The sequence below is a fragment of the Apium graveolens genome, chromosome 9, assembly GCF_009905375.1.
Source record: "Apium graveolens cultivar Ventura chromosome 9, ASM990537v1, whole genome shotgun sequence".
NCBI lineage: Eukaryota > Viridiplantae > Streptophyta > Magnoliopsida > Apiales > Apiaceae > Apium > Apium graveolens.
Genome location: NC_133655.1, coordinates 8832855 through 8843382, shown reverse-complemented (window position 1 = coordinate 8843382; position 10528 = coordinate 8832855). Strand labels below are relative to the sequence as shown.

General features: G+C 35.9%; 1 long non-coding RNA gene across 1 annotated transcript; it reads right to left on the bottom strand.

Moving 5' to 3' along the window:
• Positions 1–327: 327 nt before the first annotated feature.
• On the bottom strand, positions 328–2636 carry LOC141687384 (uncharacterized). The gene is made up of 3 exons (XR_012560998.1): positions 2359–2636; positions 2150–2247; positions 328–583 (listed from the first exon to the last, which is right to left on the bottom strand). It is a non-coding gene; the product is annotated as an uncharacterized LOC141687384 (long non-coding RNA).
• Positions 2637–10528: the final 7892 nt, after the last annotated feature.

Below are 10528 nucleotides of genomic sequence, written 5' to 3'. Positions count from 1 at the left end.
GTTATAATCATACCTAAAGTTTATCAGCCCCATGTTAATTATAAATACAGATATTCAATTCCAAAGGGGGTAATTATTATTTGTATCCAAATTTTAATGATACAATTTTCGAAAAAGCGAGATGAGGATTCTTTTATCTCAAATGTTGAGCGTACCATCAACTCTGAGAAATAATGTTTTTTTTTATATTCGTTCCAAATCTTATTAGCCAAGGCTAATAAATATGACAATACTCATTAGTCATACCAATTACATATTTAACTTAAGTTCGAGTTGGATTGTCCATGGTTGTTCTTTGTTTTTTAATTGTGCTATGATCTTAATTTAGTTAACTGTTTTATATAAAAATACACAACACTTTCATATGTAATACATGCATACACTAATAAATATTTAGTGTAAAATAATAATAGAGACTAATTTCACAAAAAAATATTTTTATTTTGTTAATTATAGAAAATAACAAAGCTTCGTGTGTGAATCACGTGTCGAGATTTTTTGTTATATATTCATACCTCCATAACTCTTTGCACCAGCAGCATAATAGACATCAGGAATCACACACGCAACACATCCGGAGCACCTGGGAAATGGAGGGAATTAATGAGAACTGCATTTTTTCCCAAAAAACAAAAGGACATATAAGACCAAACAAGAACTTATATTTTTAAGACTTAATTGCAAGACAATGGCATAAGTTATAATTGATTTGCACAAAAATGGCTAATATATAATAATAGGCACTCATATGACTCATGTATAATTATTTTGTCACCCGATTGCATTCCGTTAGTTATTTTTAACGGACGTTAAGATTTTTTTAAATCAAAGATATAATTACACGAAAATGGTCTGAATTATAATTTTTTTGCACAAAAATGATCTATCAAAGAATTAAAAATCAAAGAGTATTTATAAATTAAATCAGTCATGGAATTAAAAACTAAAGAGCAAATATAAATCTTTCTACATTTCTGTCAGACCTTGTTAAAAAGAACGATTTTGCTGATTTCTTCTGTGAAATTGAGTGCATGACTTTGTGTGTATTTCTTGGCTTTTTCTGTATAATCTGAAGGTCTCTCTTTAGTTTATTCTATATGTGTTGGCTTTATACTGTAATATTTTGGTATTTCTTTACATCATGCTCATTAGCTTAAAGTGCTTATTGAAAATGTAATAATTTTGTATGGATTGTCTCGTTCCTAAGATGTAAAACTTTGATATTCTCTAACTATCACTTCTAGATGTTGTCTAACATAAAATTTTGAATCCTACCATTCGATATGGAGTTTGGATTCATGAAATGTTGGTACATTAGTATTTTTCATTAGTATCCTTAATTATTTTTTCCATGTTATCAGACTATACATGAAAATAAGAAATTAAATAATTATAAGTAAGATATGGCTGATATGCATGTTTTAACACTTATTTTTATGTGGATATTATAATTTTGGAAGGCAGGTGATTAATGTTCCCTCGTTCATGGTGAAAGTGTATTATCATAAGTATATTGACTTTTCACTTACGAGTCCCTTTGCTGGTAGTCGGCCTGATAGAGTTAAGTGAAGGAACCATAAGACTGCTTCAAAAAAAAACTAGTGGCGGAGATGGAGACGAAGAAGATGAAGATTAATGCGTTAAGTTTAATATACTTCTGAATGCTTATGTTTGAAACATGGTTTATGGTTTACCATTTTCCGTTTTGGCTCTGTCCCAGAAATATAGATTAAGGTGTTTTTTTCCGTCTTGGCTATGTCGCAGAAATGTAGATTAAGGTGTGATTCTTTAATTTTACAAAAGGAAAGTCGTTTACCTTTATAAAAAACAAGTTTTTTTTGCTAATTTGTAGCTTTTGTTTGGTTTTTTATTCCGTGATTGATTTATCTTACAAATGCTCTTTGATTTTAATTTCATGATTGATCATTTTTGTGTAAAAAATATTATAATTAGGCCATCTTCGTACAATTACAACTTTAATTTATGAAAACCCTAGCGTCCGTTAAAAATAACTAACGGAATGCAATCGGGTGGCAAGAAAATTATACATGAGTTATACGGGTGCCTATTATTATATATTAGCCATTTTTGTGCAAAAAAATTATAACTCATACCATTTTTATGCAATTAAGTCTATTTTTAAATATACCTCTCAAATTCTTGGCAACATCTTCTGGGATATGAACTCCAAATTCAAAATAGTATTTGGTTGAAATGGAGTAGATCTTCAATCGAGCATATGCCTTGCTGCAAAAATTGAATTCATCAAAAGGAGACAAAAAAGACAAGTTAGTGTATAGTGTAAAAGCAAAATATTTACTTTTAGTAACCAAGTAAGGAAAAAAAAACTAATCCTACCTTCAAGTAACAGTTGCTAATATGTCTATATAACTGTCAATGATCTGATCCCGAGTGGGATTACCCACTGGTGTCTCAACCTCAACTCGCCAGTGCTGATAATCCAGCCCAACGGTCAAATCACTCGCGGAAGGTCTGACACCAGTATAGGGCCATGGATGCTGTGCATTCGAGGAAGACGACGCCGGGCCACTAGAGAAACATATATCCAGCGGCGATGCAGAAATGAGACGAGGGCGAAAAAGAGCCGATCTCCCGGAAATATAACTACTAGCCATATCACCTGTGAATTGTTTTTGCATTCAAGAACATTTAACATTATGTCAAATAATGCTTAGCAATTCTTCAAATGATTTAAATAGGCCATTCGCATGAGTATATTAAACATGCAATTGAATTATACACCCAACTAATGATACAAGTCAAACACTTAAAATTTTTATAACAAGTGAAAAATGAAATTCAAATTTCTACACATATATGTCACGCATACATTCTACTTGCTACAAAACTTACTCAATATAGTGACAGTTCAACCACATAGATGATTACTGAAATTAGAGCATTCCATTCAACTATAAATGTGTAATCAAGTCAACATGTTCATTAGCTACCGCAAATATTCAAATTTGACTAAAAACAATCAAACCGGACTCAACCTATTTCCATACTTTATCAAACCCAACTCGAGTTTCAAATTACTCGGCCTCAAATAACAGTAATTGTACGTAACCTTTATAGTGTATAACTATATATTCCTTCTTGTTAATGAGAGTAGTTAATTGATTTACAAATTACAATAACTTAGATGATCTATTTTTCTTTTTTATTGTTAGCAATGCTCTTCATTTTGGTTGCTGTATGCGAGTCGGACTCTCCCGGCTCTCCGACTCGGCCCCGTCTCCTGAGTACGTATTGGACTTGCCACGTGGCGAGTCGGCACAAACCACCGTGTTGGACTCGCCACCGACTCGGGGGCGACACTCTTAGTACTCTACTCAATTAGAAAAAACCCAACCCAACTAGAAAAAGCTCAGCCCTCCATTATATAAACTTTATCATAGGTGGAGGAAAGTGTTCTAACAGTTGGAAACTTTTAGATCGACTAACCAGAGATGGAGTTTGTTCTTTTTAAACAAGATGAACATAATGTTGACTGAGTTTGTAATGAAATTTTCCACTTAATTTGAAGAATTGAACTTTCATGACTTGTTATAACTTGTGATTTATAATGAAAATATGAAGTATTTCACATATACAAATCTACTAACCAATTAAAAGTTCTCCATGAAGATTCAACTACTGTAAGAACAACGTGTACCACAGGATAAACACTATTTTATGTATGTCATATAATTTGGTTTCCAACACTATTTTATATTTCTTAGCTTGAATTTAGTTTGAATTTTGTGGTTGTTTCTGCAACACCTAAATGAGAGAGAGGATCGAGAAAATATAGTGCAAAGTCCGAAGCTCAATTTGCAAATCGTATATATGTGTATTATACACGAAAGAGGATAGTGCCGGTTATCGTGAATTCTTTGTTGACATGCAAATATACAGGAACTTCAACTTCCTAAAAAGGAGAAAACTACAAAATAATTGGTTGACACTTATATGGGAAGATGAACTTCTTGAAAGTAAAAATTTCAATACAATTTAGAAAGTTGTTTACCCACCCTCTTTGTGAGAACAAATTCCTACACCACAAACAACATTTTGTCCAACTTTTAAGGAACTTGCTAAAGGAATTAAAGGACAGGGCAATATAACTTCTGAAGGAAGTAAATAACCACATAAAAGTATGAAACCAAACCAGCACTAAGAAAGTAAATAACTCCTAAAGCACAAAAATAAAAAAGTAAGATGTACAGAACTTACTACACATCTATCTGAACTAATATATATAATATTGACCTCAAAATTGTAGGCAAAACAGTCATGTTGATAACCTATCAGGAAGAAACTTTGAAGTGTTCAAAAAATTAAAAAGGGATATAGACGCCAGGCAACATATATGTATTTAATGAATGTGCAAATTTTATATTATAATATTAATACTACTCACCATTATGTTTTTGAAATGTTGCTAATAAGTTTTTGAATCCCCTCCTTGCCCAGAGAATCCTTCAAGTACAAAGCATCAGCTACCTTGTACAAAGAATCAGAACGCTTCATTTCTGACTTCACTTTTTTCCTTCTGTTTTCTTCCTACAAAACATGATATTAAGCTGCTTCAGTTGCGATGATTAGTATGCTTTAAGCAAGTCCTAAGGCAGTTGCAGACCAACAATAATGTGCTTAGTCCTTCCATATTTTTTTTGGTGTCATTCTCTTATTCCTTTAGCCTTTGCTACCTTGTACTTACCTTGTATCAAAAGTTGTGGCCAGAACCTTGCAGGCTCCTTTATACTAATAAAAAAAATTGAAGTTATGAGATTTCCAAGGATATGATATTTAAAAAGCATACTGACTTTGCTCTGGAAATGGTCATGATCGCAAACAGTTTGCTTCACGTTTAACTTGATCTTTGCTCCAGCTGTGTCCCGAAGAGAAATTGCAAATTCACTTCTTGCCTTTAAGCTGTTTAGCTTACTTTCCGGAGCTTCCTGCAAGCACAGATGATAACAGATCAACCATAATGCTCCACAGACAAGCTACCTACTGATTGATTCGCGCGTGCAAGTCGAAAACATTTAATGGAAACAAAATATACACATAAGTTGGAAAAAATGACAAAAATACCTCTTTTTTTAAAATTTGTGACAAGAATACCATTTTTTGGAATGTTTGACCAAAAATACCTGCCTAAAACGCATTTTAAAATTGGGTATTACTAATACGCATTTTAGAAATGGGTAACTTGTATAAAAAAAATTAAATTTTTAAAAAAAAAAAAATAATTATGGATACGCATTCGTGAGATGCGTATTATGCCTTTACAAAGCATGAATGCGTATCATGATTTTACTTTTTTTTTTAAATAATACTCATTTGTCAAATGCGTAATAGCCTTACCCATTTTTGAAATACGTATTAGAAATGTATTTTTGGCCATATCTTTCAAAAACGGGTATTCCTGTTACATTTTCTAAAAAAAAAGGTATTTTTGGCCATCACCCTAAGTTGCCAGAGAGAAATGCATGCAGAGAAGGGTAGCTTGAAAGAAAAGAGGAAGGGAACTCTTAACTAGTGACCTTAAAGCTATCTTCGCTGATGAAAACACAAGTTCGTGTCTAACCCGGTACATTCCAGGCCAGTTTTCGAATGTTACCCAATGGTGGCTGAAAGAAAAAATAGAGCACTACAATAATAACTAATATTTATTTTTATTCTCGAATTCTAAAAATAACAATTCACCATTGAAAATAACATGCTCATTGAGGCCACAACTTTCGGAGTATATTCTAGTTTGCAAATTCCCTGCTCATTTAAAAAATTTCCGCAGTAACTACCCTGGAATAGTCCCAATTTAAATAACCCACAATTCGCAACATTGTGCTGAATCTCACGATAATGTGTAAAAGCGCGAAACTGAGTAGAGACATTCAAGTAACTAAAAAGAAGCTTGTTCCTCCTCCTTAACATTGCTCCCCAGGATATAAACGCTAAAAAAAAATTAAAAAAAAAACAATAACAATTCAATTAAACTTGAAACAAAACAGGAAGACAAACCAAATCAAAATAAGGAACAAAAAGTTGTCCCGACAGCTATTAAAATCACCATAAATTGTAAAGCAAGAATATTTTTCGATTTATACAGTAGAATCTAGTCTGGTCCGAAACAAAACAAAATAGGGATAGTAAGTTGGACAAGTGAATAAAATATTTGTAATCGAACCTGTTGTTAAATACAAAATACAAAAATTGCAAACAAATACTGTTGTTTTTTTTAATAAATTACAAACAAAAACTGTTATTTTTTTTCATACTTACATAAACTTAATCGGCAATGTGGGTTTTTGAATATGTGATGAACAACTCCAAGACTATTCGGAGAAACTATACGAAGATGAAACACCAGTTTTAGATATTCAGCCAATTCCCCCCATTTCGGGATGTGTACTACTATCATGCTGTCTACTTTAGAAAAAATGACAAAAATACCTCTTTTTTTAGAGTTTGTGACAAAAATATATCTTTTTAAAATTTTGGCCAAAAATACCCGTCTAATACGCATTTTTCAGTTGGGTATACTAATACGCATTTTAAAAATGGGTAATTCGTATCAAAAAAATTGAAAAAAATAAAAATAAAATAAAAAATAAGATACGCATTCACAAAATGCGTATCACCCATTTGATTCTGGTGATACGCATTTGTGACATGCGTATCACATGTTCTTCTCTTTTTTTTATAATTTTTTTTATGTAATACCCATTTGTCAGATGCGTAATAGATTTACCCATTTCTAAAATGCGTAATAGAAGGGTATTTTTGGCCATAAACTCCAAAAAGTGGTATTCTTGTTACAACTTCTAAAAAAAAGTATTTTTGGCCATAAACTCCAAAAAGTGGTATTCTTGTTACAACTTCTAAAAAAAAAGTATTTTTGGCCATCACCCTCTACTTTACGTGTCTTATTATTTTCTGATTTGTTTTTTAAACTTTATTTATATCGATATATTAATATGTATAAATAAAATATATTTATACAATTTAAACTTATCATTTCATTATTTATTTATTTCATGTATATTAATTTTATGTCGTGTATTCTACGTTAAGATACCAAATCAATACTAGATTTATATGCTTTAACTAAGCTTTTTTTTTAATTCTACTAAAATTCAAAGTCATTTCTACCTTTAAATATGAAATAGTGACCAATTTATCTATATTTTCATTATTTTTGCCAACTGCAGCGTGAATTCCGATTCTCTATTCCCTTCCAAGTCCCATCTCCTGATATTTTATTGGTTAATTAATTTATAAATATATTTAGCGGATGCAATAATCACATTAAATATTAATAATCGAGCAGTTAAAAAAAGGGACAGAGAAGAATTGATAGGGATAAATAAGTCCTGATTTTATAATTAATGGGCTGCTAGGCCCAATAAGAAGGTATATGATATTCAGACCAGAAAAGTTAAGCCTGATGGACCAAATCAGGTCTGGTGGAATAAAAAAGGCCCAAAAGCCCTGATTATTAATTAATTTCGTAATTAATTAATAAGGGAAAAATCAGCGGTTGAGAAGAGTCCTGATAAGGATATAAATCCTTATAGATAAGCCTCAAGGGGACCTAAAAGGATAAGGAATCAGTTTCCTACTATCTAGGACTCCAAAGTCCATTCTAATTATGAGACTTGCCCACCAAGTCTCCTATACCAAGTCCAATTCAAGGACCACCAACATCTATATAAGGGGCCTCACCCCACAAATCAGAACTACGTTTTTTGGCTTGATTCTCTAACTCACAGAGATACGTAGGCATCTCGTAAAGGCAGATTGAGCCACGAAACACGAGAGCAGCCATTAAAGGCCTTGAGCTCCCGAATCTTAGTAATAAATACAGCAATTATATATATTAGTTTTTTATCCATAACATTTGGCGCCGTCTGTGGGAATCGACAACAACCATGGCGAGAACACGGAGAACAATTAGAGCTTTGGAGGAAGGAACACCATCAGGGACAACTCAGGTGATTTCGTCAACCGTGGAGATTCCTCCCCACTCAACTTATGCATCTGCTCAAGGTGAAGCCCAGACAGGGGCAACTCAACCTCAGCTACAAGGGACAACTCCCCCGACTATTCAAGGTACGAATCCTCAAGTTCAACAAGTACATATACCTGTGAATTCTCGACCCGTCGGGTATGAATATTCAACTATTGTTACTACTAACCCCCCTTATGGGATGCCCCTTCACCCTGAGATTGGAGGAAGCGGATATGCTGGGCGAAGCGAAGCACGAGGGCAGTCGCCCCCTATATACGAGGATTGGGTCCTATCCCTGAGGATCGGGAATTTTCTGGTCCTTACACTGAGAGAGACTCCGAATCTTCGGATGATGAAGTGGCCCCGAGAAGGAGGCGTCCTGGCAAAGAGCCAATGGCTGATGGAAGGCAACGCCCTCAAAGCACCCCAGGGGCGAATCCCCAAGAAGTGCAGGAAAGGATTAGGGCTCATGAGGCCGAAATCCAAAGGCTGAGGCGTGATTTGGAGGCTCACCAGGCCGCCAGACCCCAGATACCTCCTAGGGGGAGAAATCCTCCTCCTGTCATAGACCTGGAAGGTCCAGTGCGAAGAAGGGCTGTTGTCCCAAGAACTGATCCAAGCAATCTACTTCCCCTTGGAGATCCTGATGATCCAACTCCGCCCTTCACAGAAGAGATAATGAATGCCCATATATCAAGAAAGTTCAAGATGCCCACTATCAAAGCCTATGATGGCACAGGAGACCCCGCAAATCATGTTAGGACATTCTCTAATGCACTGCTGCTGCAACCCGTGAATGATGCTATAAAGTGTCGGGCCTTCCCTCAAACCCTGTCGGGTATGGCTCAAAGATGGTATAGTCGCTTGCCCCCGAACTCTATAGGATCGTTCCGGGAGTTAAGTCAGGCTTTCATTTAGCAGTTCATCAGTGGGAGAGTCCATGAGAAAAGTTCAGCATCTCTCATGAGTATTGTGCAAGGAGCAAAGGAATCTTTGAGAGACTACCTGAATCGTTTTACAAAGGAGGCTTTAAAAGTCCCAGACCTTGATGATAAGGTAGCCATGATAGCACTGCAACAAGGAACCAAGGATGAGTTTTTCAAGATGTCCTTGGCCAAACGTCCCCCTGAAAATATGTTGCAGCTCCAGGAGAGGGCAGGGAAGTATATCAAGGTTGAAGAAAGCATGAGGAAGACCGCAGTAAGTAATGAGCCCACTGGAGGCAAGAAGCGAAAAACTGATCTGGAGTATATCGCTAAGGACAAGTATTCTAGAACCGAACAAAATCCTGATTCAACCCCCAAGAAGGGAGGACCTGGTCAAAAGTTCACTGAATACGCTAAACTGAATGCTCCTAGAAGTCAGATTTTGATGGAGATTGAGAAAGACAGAGATATTCGATGGCCTAAGCCCTTGAAGGCTGATCCTGCCAAGCTAGATAAGAGCAAGTATTGCAGATTCCACAAAGATGTTGGCCATGACACCGATGAGTGTAGGCAATTGAAAGACGAAATTGAGTTTTTGATTCGAAAAGGAAGATTGAATAAGTATACTGGAGAAGGAGGGGACATGAATAATAATGGAAGGAAGAACTTTGAAGATCGTAGGAGGGACCAAGACGATCAGGGGCGAAATCCCCAGCCTAGAGGACCTGTTATAAACACCATTTATGGAGGGCCGAGACCTCGAGGGCATGTGATAAACACGATCTTTGGAGGTCCAACTGCTGCTGGATTGTCCAAGAATTCCAGAAAGGCATATACTAGAGAGGTTATGCATATTGTAGGAGAAGCCCCGAAAAGGGCCAGGACAGAGGTAACATTGGCTTTTGATGATTCTGACCTAGAGGGAGTCAAGTTTCCTCATGACGACCCGCTAGTCATAACACCGATAATAGGAAACAGCCCGGTCAAGAGGGTCCTTGTTGATAATGGTGCTTCTGTGGATATCTTGCTCCATGACGCCTTTCTAAGGATGGGGTATAACGATTCCCAGTTAACACCAACCGATATGCCGATATATGGATTTGCTGGAGTAGAGTGTCCTGTAGAAGGGATAATCAAGTTGCCAACCACCATAGGTACGGAACCAAGGCAAGCAACGCAGATGTTGGATTTCGTGGTGGTAAAGGCTAGTTCAACCTATAATGCTATCATGGGGAGAACAGGGATACATGCCTTCAAGGCAGTCCCCTCTTCCTACCATTCAGTCATGAAGTTTCCTACCCGAAATGGGATTGGAGAAGAGAGAGGAGATCAAAAAATGGCTAGAAGCTGTTATGTGGCCTCTTTGAGGGCGGACGGAGTTGGGGGGCAGGTTCTTCCTATTGAAGATATGGATGTTCGAGAAAATGACGAGAAGAGAGGAAAGCCAGCTGAAGACCTGGTTTCGGTCCCTTTAGACCCCAAGGATCCTGAGAGGAAGACTTTCATTGGAGCCACATTAGAGGAGCCCTTTAGAGGGAAGTTGGTGAAATTTTTGCAAGAAAATAATGATGTGTTTGCA